Here is an 8,585-nt window from a genome sequence, read left to right on the forward strand (position 1 = left end):
ACTGGCACTCTAAAAAGTAGAATCCTGAGAAGTGACCCGGTTGGCTCCAGAGGCAAGCCACAAAAGGGGTACAATTTTCACCAACCGGCTTAGCCTCTTAGGACATTTGTCCGCTGAGCACAGTCACAGTGCCAGGAGGAAGCCCAAACCAGACAAGCAGAGAGGTCCCACCGGGAATTCTACCTCGCAGAAGAGAAACTGAGGCCTCACAACCATTGTCAGCTACTGACACAGAGCAAATAGAGTGAGTGAAGCCTTCAAGGGTTCCAGCAGGGGTCAGTTGGTTTGGGTTGCTTTATGTCACAAGACACTTTCGATTGAGGGTACATACAAAACAGGAAGGCACTGCTCACAATTCTGAGGACTTGGAAGGCTAAGCATGCCCTATGTCTATCATAGGTTCACTGTCTGGCTCGTGGACAGCTCTTCTTCTATGGTCTTCTGTGCTGGAAGGCCAAGGTGCTCCCAGGGCTTTGCTTATCAGCTCGCCAGCCCTATTCCTGAAGGCTCTACCTTCATAACCTGGTCACCTCCAAGGCCCCACCCCCTAAAACAGCCTTCTTGGGGCTTAGGATTTCAACAGGTCAAGGGATCTATCTATCTTTTTTTTTTTCTTCCCTTGGGGTTAAGCTATCCATCTGCAGCTGTGGGTGCGGAGAGGCCGGCCAGTTGTCTTCCCTGACATCTGTGGGTGGGGCCAAGGCAAACCAGGGCCTGGACCAATGTGTGTCCTGGGTCTTCACTCCAGCTGAGATAAGAAAAGCTAAAGGTGGAGAAGCAGGGTTAAGAGCAGAAAGCATTGTCCAACAGGGAGTGCAGAGACAGGGCAGCTGGCCCTCAAGGGAGGTGGCACTCCAATTGGTCCTTACAGTAACCTGAACACCATCATTGTAGGAATTCCCAAAGGCCTCCTTTTCCTAGTCTTCTGCTCTTGCTGCTGTCCCAGGAGAACAGTGGGGATATCCTCAACAACTTCCCAACCAGCACCACCCTTTCTGTACCCAAGGAGAGCAGGCAGCGGCTGGGCCGTGGGCAGGACTGGAGTCCAGCTGGGGTTTAGTGATGCTCTGCACTGCTCTTAACTGTGCACACATTTATTTTATTTTTTATTTTTTTATTTTTATGGCAACCAATGCTGGCTTTTCTTGTGTTGTAGAGATAGAACATTCCTCTCTAAATTAATTTGGTTAAATCAAAGGGAAGAAATCGCGACTGGAACACACTGTAATTCACAACTCAGATGGTTTGGTGGGGCGGCAAAATCACAAAGCTGCTTTGCCTGCCACCAACCCCTGGAAAGCCGGGCTCTAACGGGTGGAGGAAATGACAAACCCGGGTGAGGGGAAAGAAGGAAGAGCTAATGGCAGTACCCCCAAGGCAGCAGTGTTTACACCAGAGAACCAGCATTGGGAAGGGTAAGTCACATCAGTTTAGGAAATCAACCTGTGGAAGTTCGCAAAGCACTCAACATGTTTTGACAAGTTGGTATGAAGGAATTCCACCAGCCAGCGGATCATTTCTGGTAACTGGCTGACCTAGGGAGGCTTTCAGCAATCAAAGCCTTCCGTAAATGGAGTTCTTAATTGGTCTAAGTAATAAAAATGGGGGTCAGATATAGAGCAAAATGCTGAGATCAGAGAGAAGGAGAAAGCCACTGCCACACCTCAGACCTCCATGGTTAGCTGGCGGCAAGCTCCATTCTCTGGTCTTCAGACAGGCTTTATTTGTACAAGAAGGACATCACCACAGACTTCATCCCCATTCTCTTGCGCTTTGACCAACCTGGAGGGTTGTCATGAGGAAAGCAGGCCAATCGATCTCTCCTCCATCTGCCGGAGTATTCTGTCTCCCACTATATCAACGTTGACTCATTAACAGTCACCTTGAAGGCCACAGTGGTGAGTGTGTCCCCCCCATCCTCACCCCAAACATCTTCTCTCTACATTGCTGTTGCATCTAGAGATTCTGAGTCCTCGTTAAGGCCCTGCCTACCATTTGGTCCAGGTAGTCCTCCACCTCCTGAGTCTGAAGTGTTGACAGGACACAACTGACACAGTCCGTCTGTCTGGCTACAAGTTCAACTCTGGATTAGGCATGTGTCCATGTTGGGCAAATCAGAGTCAATCTCAAGACCTTGGCTAGACCCTAAAGAAAGTTCTTTATTCAAGGTATTATAGCGAAGAAAGGACTCATACCCACAGCTCCTGTGAGGCACCTTGAATGCCTAAGGATTGACAACCCCAACATAGAGGAAATGGAATTCAAGAGATGGGAACACCGAGTTTAAGTTTTAAGCTTCTAGACGCAGCTGGACCTGAAATCTACACTACCCGTGACTTTTTTTTACAATAGGCCATGATTCTTTCTTGCCAAAATTGTGTGGGATTTTATCACTTTCCGTCAGAGAAATCCTGGCGAGAACATGCCTCCCTCTCTAGGACCCCATTTGAAACAAGGTGTGAAGGAAGCATGCAGCTTAGAGAGTGCAGCCGTAAACTAGGAGTGAGGGTTCTACTTAGTTCAGAATGTTTAGACTATCCAGCCTGCCGTCACAGCACTGTGAATTACCAGAGTCCAGGTTCGAATTCAGTGTTATCTCATTCCAGGGCAGAGTTCATACCCATTAAGCGGTACTGACTCTTGAACTCACACTCCATTCCATCCCGTGTGTTCCTGGCGAGACGGTGGGCCCTGCATCTTTTGAATTTCCTGGTTCCCATATCCTTTCATGAAAAGCCAAGCTGAGGAATGAAGGATGACCATGTGTCTCCTAAAGAGGACAACAGTAAGTGGTCCACTCCCCCCGGAGGTCCACCAACATCCATCCCCCGATCTTCCTTGAGTGCCTCTGCCATCAACATGTCCCAAGAGGAGTCATCTATCAGGACACCACAGAGCTGCAGCCAAGGGCATGCCTCAGCTGCTCTGTTTCTCATCTGCTTCGTCTCAGTCGGCAGATGTGTGACCATTGCTTTGACACTGTGCCTCTTACGGGTTGATTCAAAACCCAGAGTTGAGTGCAGTGCAGTTTATCTCAGTTAAACGTCCCCTCCAGTTGCCCCTGCCTGTACTTTATGACTCTTTTGAAGATTGTTTTCCCTTAAATTAGGGGATTTAAGAGACAGGAACAAAATACATTTTGTAGTTTTCCATTATCCTAAAAGTTCTTCCCCCCCACTGCCCATCCCGAAGAGTAGGGGATGCCTGGGACTTGGTCGGAAGTCAGCTAATTAAGTTCCTTTCCATGTTCTGTGAGCCTAGCTGTGTATCCTGTAGTCACGATAGTTCATCCTAAGACTCCAGATTTCTGGCTTTAAAAACAATTTATATCACAATTACGATTTGGTGAAATAAACCCTTCACAACAAGCCAGACTTAGTGCTGCAGCCCCTGAGCCCAGATACTTAAGATGTTGAGCGAGGCAGGAGAATCGATTCAAGGTAGCCTGGGGGACTCAACGAGACCCTGAGGTTTATTCATTTATTTTTAAGCCTGGGAATATATCCCAGTGGTAGATCACTTTCTCAGTATGTGTGAATCCATGGGTTCTATTCCCCACACTGAATTCTAAACTTTGGTCAAGTCCATGCATTCAGGGTCTAAAAGAAAACAGGATTACTTGTGGGTACCAACATCACCATGCATGTCCTTGTACATCAGAAGCAGGAGGCAGGTCATACAAGGAGGTGTGAAAAGGGCAGCCTGGTGATATGGGGCCAAGGACCAAGGCTGAGGAACTGGAAACGGGAGGCACATGCCCTTCCCTACAGACCGTAGAGGGAAGAGTGCTACTTACCAGCCTGCTTTTTACGGACCCCCAGAGTACAAGGTAATGAGTTCATACTGTTTTCAGTCACCGTTTGTGGGAACTGTAGAGCATAAGACTCAACCCAACCTACAGAGATTGTTCCAGGAGTGCTCCTGATGAGAGCTGAACCCAGCAAGCCAGAGCCAAGATGATTCTGGGTCTCTGTGGACTTCGTAGTAGTACCAGATGGGACCTGGGGCTGCTGGTGAGATGTAACGCCATGAATGGGGCCATGGAAGAGAGAGAGAGACAGAGAGAGGGAGGGAGAAGGAGGGAGCGAGAGAGAGAGGGAGGGAGAAGGAGGGAGCGAGAGAGAGAGAGAGAGAGAGAGAGAGAGAGAGAGAGAGAGAGAGAATGGGTGGGGGAAAGGCAGTGTGGAAGACATAGTAAGTCATGAGTCCTTGGACCTAACCTGGCTCCACAGAACTTATCATCTGCTAGCCAGGACACCTGCCCCTTTTCTTCTCCAACCCGCTGGGTTACTTCCGCTTCAGGCAGAAGCAGCTGACTGCACTTGACCCTCCTCACGGTTGGTCTGGAACCCAAGGTCCTCAGGAAGGAGATAGCAGCTGCACCAGTTCTCAGGAAGAAGAGTGACCTTACAGGAGAGAGCAGCACTCGGCACTGGTCACAGGACACACCACACTTCCAGCCAGCAAGACATGCGTGTTCCTTCAAACCCTTCATTGTGGGAGTTAATCATATGGGGGGGGGTCGTGTGATCCCTGCAGCTCATGCTCTGAACCTCTCAGGTGCAGGGTTGATTGAGCTAACCACGGGCTCTGCCCCACACAAGTTTCCATCTTTCCACAGACGAGGAAACAGCCTTTGGGGCAGGGGGAGTCTGAAGGGAGCAGCTTTGATTTGGGAATTAGAGACTTTTTCTCATCTCTACCTTATTTCTTTCCCAGTCCTCCCAGGAAGCCCTAGCCAGACGTCATGCATAGACATGTGCACGTGCTCTCTCTCTGGCACACACATATACACACACCGCTCTTCTCAACATACCTCAAACACTTGGGCATTCCTTCTGGCCCCTTCAGCACCCCAGTTAAAGGTGAGAATTTCAAGCATTCCAGAAGACTGATGAGAGGATGCTTCTGTGTGAGTTAACACACCTGCCTGTCCTACCGCCTCGAAGCAGCATTGATTTTTAGCAGAGGAAAATTTGTTTTTTTTTTTCCCCCGCACACCCTATCTTTCTCTGGCTGATATACTGGTGAACTCCTGTGCCCTGTGAAGGACACGAGTCATGGATTTGGGAAACTTGATTCCAGAAGATACCTTGATCTGTTTGCAGATTGAAGCTATCCGTGCATATCCTTCTTGCTTCCCACCTTGTTACGTGAAACCCTACCCAAAGCCACCTCAAAGTTCTTGAAGCCCCTATCCCCTAGCTGTTTAACTTCTCCCAGTCTGTTTCCTCGTCTGCAAACTGTGATAATGGCAGAGTACACCCAGGAGAGCTGTGCGGGTTATGGGCATACATACTCATGAGCAAATATGGGTAATGAATTTACACCTACAACCAATAGAACAAGCACTTAGTTAGAATTGCCCCGCAATGGCAGCGGGTACACCCACTGTAGTTGAGGGGATGTGCATCTTCCGCTAGATTAGAAGCCCTTTGAGGGTGGCATATTGGTTGTTTCTTGTTATTTGATTGACTGATTGGGATCTTAGTACACATGCCAGGCTGGCCTCAAACTCCTGGCCCTCCCCTGCTGTCTCTATCAACTGTGTTGGAACGACAGGTGTGCATCACCACACCTGGCCCCAGTTGACTCTTGACACAGTAGTAGACACTGTAAATGTCCTCCGATGTGACATCTGTTGTCTGAGTGGACCAGTGACACCACAAAGGCCACTTATGTATCTGGAGATCAACTGCTCTGTTGGATGGATGCCTCATTCTACATATGCTACCCAGGAGTTTCCTTAACAGGCAGTAGAGACAAAAAGCCCAGTGAACAAGCTATTGGCAAGTTCATCTGGTTGTCATGCCTATGAACATCCTATAGCCAATCCAGGAGGTATTATGAAGAATCGGACCATCTCCAACCTACCACTCCCAGAAATGAAATCTTACGACGTGACAGACACTGAACTGGGGAAATCCATCTGCAAATAAATGTTGGATGAGTCAAACAAGGGCTTGGGAACCACCCACACCTAAGTCACCAACATTAAACATCAGAGCCAGTGGCTAAAAATAGAGGAATAATATAGTGTATAGGTGACTCGTGGCTATTGAAATGTATGTTTGGCGCCTCCTACCATGGCTGGCCTTATTTACTTATAAAGCACTACTTGAGGTTTTTTGTTTGTTTGTTTGTTTGTTTTTGTCTCCAGTGTGAGGAGAATGAGATACCGGGACACTCAGCACCAAACGGTAACCTCTATACAATCCCTCCTCCAAGGCTTTGGGAAGATTGAGGAAGAGGGGACAGAAAGACTGTAAGAGTCAGAGGTGGTGGCTAACAAAGCAAACAGTGTTCCCTGGACACAGCAGGCCGGCCAGCTGCACATCAGTCACAGCAGTTGTGACAGAGTGCACAAGACATGAGCAAGCTCCGCCCAGACAGGATCCCAGCATGGAATGCTGAGCTGGGCATTAAGTCCTACCCTAGCAGAAGACTTAGCAGTTGATGGCTGTTTGGAGACAGAAGGGCAGTTTTGGTAAGTGTGTGAGCCCAGTAGCTCAACCAGGCAGGCTGCGGTGGATGGCCACACACCCAAGAGTCTACGGGCAGTACAAACCGCACTTGGTGGACAAATGCAAAGATCAGGGCTGCATGGGTTGGGAGGAGAGGGTCCATCTGGGAGGAACTGGGGGAAGGAAGGGACACGATTAAAATACATTGTATGAACTTCTCAAACTAATAAAATCCTTTAATTGAGAGAGAGAGAGAGAGAGAGAGAGAGAGAGAGAGAGAGAGAGAGACTGAATTGCCCACAGAGCTCTACCTCATCCCTAAGAGCCAGTTCAGGGCTGTGGAAGACCCACCGGCAGGAAGGGGGAGAGGGGTTGGGGGCTGCAGGCAAGACAGGGTCTTGCATGGAACTCCTAAGACTCAACCCTAGTTGCTCCTCAAAGTGTCTCAAGCTATGGGTCTGACGAGTTTTCTTCAGAAAGAAGTTTCACAACTGCACTTTTAATGAGCTCCACATTTTCTCGTGTGAAAACGATTTCCTTCTGAAAGACCAGGGCAAAGGCCTCAGCAGGACAGCAGTTAGACAAACGGACGAGGCTGCTCAGTCTGGAAGTCATAACTCAAGTTTAGAAATCCAGAGAGGGCCCGGCTTGCCTGCTACCTTCTCAGAGCCTGGGAGCCTGCCGGAGCCCTGTGAAGAATCAGGGAGGCAATAGAGAGAGTTTGATTTTATTTCTCTTAAGAGCCTTGGACTTAAACTCTTAGTTGACAGAGCTGTCAACCAGAGTCACCATGAAAACACGTGGGCCAGAAAGGCATCTTCTGTGTTTGTCCCTTAATGAGTCCACTCTTCATTGAGAACCTATGCTGAGCTGGCTGTGCTAGGGCAAGGGGACAAAAGCAAACACTCATTAGCGTGACGCCGGGCTGGCATCTCCGCTGTCCCACAACTGAGGAGGAAAGTTAAGAGAGAATGGACTTTGTTTTGTTCATGATGTCTGAGCCATGGTCCCCAGGCTCTGATGCTCCTGGGCCCACTGTGGTAAGCCGAGCATCATGACAGTGAACGTAGGATCCAGCAAAAGGGCCTCACCTTGTGGTGGTATATACCCTTTCAAAGCTGTAGCTACAGTGATCTTCAGCCAGCCAGGCCCCCCTCCCTAGCTTCCAATGTCCCTCAACAATCTATCGGCACGTTAACCCTTTAATTGGAAGACAACTCCGATGACCCAGGGACCAGACACTTCAGTTCATGAGCCTGGGGAAGGACACCTCATATCCCAACCAGAACACCTTAGCACCTGATGAATGCTAAGGAAGAAAGGTTGGGTATTAGAGATATCAGTGGGGTAATGAGAGGGGCCCCATTTTTAATGAAAAGAAAGGGTAGCCCCAAGGTAGGCGAAGACCAAGGTGAGCACCACGGGGAATCTTGTGCCGCAAGGGAGCCAAACGGCTGTAGTGCTCCTGCTGATGTGCTCTGGGGAGCACTCTGAAGCCACTCTACCGGGGACTCCTCACGGACCACCCCTCTTGCTGTCCATCACACATAGAGAGAGCTGCTTCCTAGGCAGGAAAGCCTCCACCAGCCCTTCCGGATGCACTGTGTCCCCCATTGCTGACGCCCGTAAGAAAACCCAGGCTTCTCTCCGTAGACAATGTGTGGCAGTTTGACTGCGAAATGCCTCCCACAGGCTCGCGTGTGAACACTGGGTCCCCAGCTAATGGTGCTGTTTATGGAAGGCTGCAGAACCCAGCCTAGCTGGGCAGAGCGAGCCGCTGGGGGGTCAGCCTTGCCGTTTTATTATGTGACCCCACGTCCTGCCTCCCTTTGGTCCCTGATTGCAGACCCAATGTGGTTAGCTGCCTCAAGACAGCAAACCTTCCCCACCACAGTGGACTGAATCCCTTCAAACCATGAGCAAAATACACACTTTCTCCCTTAAGTCACCGCTGGTCGAGTATTTAGTTACGGTGACAGGAAAAGTAAGTGACAGCACCCTCCTCGGAGTCATTACAAAACGCCAGTTTCTGTGACGGTCAGTGAGAACCTTTGCCTACGGCTTCATCAGCGGCCATGAGTTACACCTATCTGACCCCGGCTGCACCCCAGACCCCACCCC

Source organism: Phodopus roborovskii, unplaced genomic scaffold, assembly GCF_943737965.1.
Source record: "Phodopus roborovskii unplaced genomic scaffold, PHOROB, whole genome shotgun sequence".
In the NCBI taxonomy this organism is placed as follows: domain Eukaryota; kingdom Metazoa; phylum Chordata; class Mammalia; order Rodentia; family Cricetidae; genus Phodopus; species Phodopus roborovskii.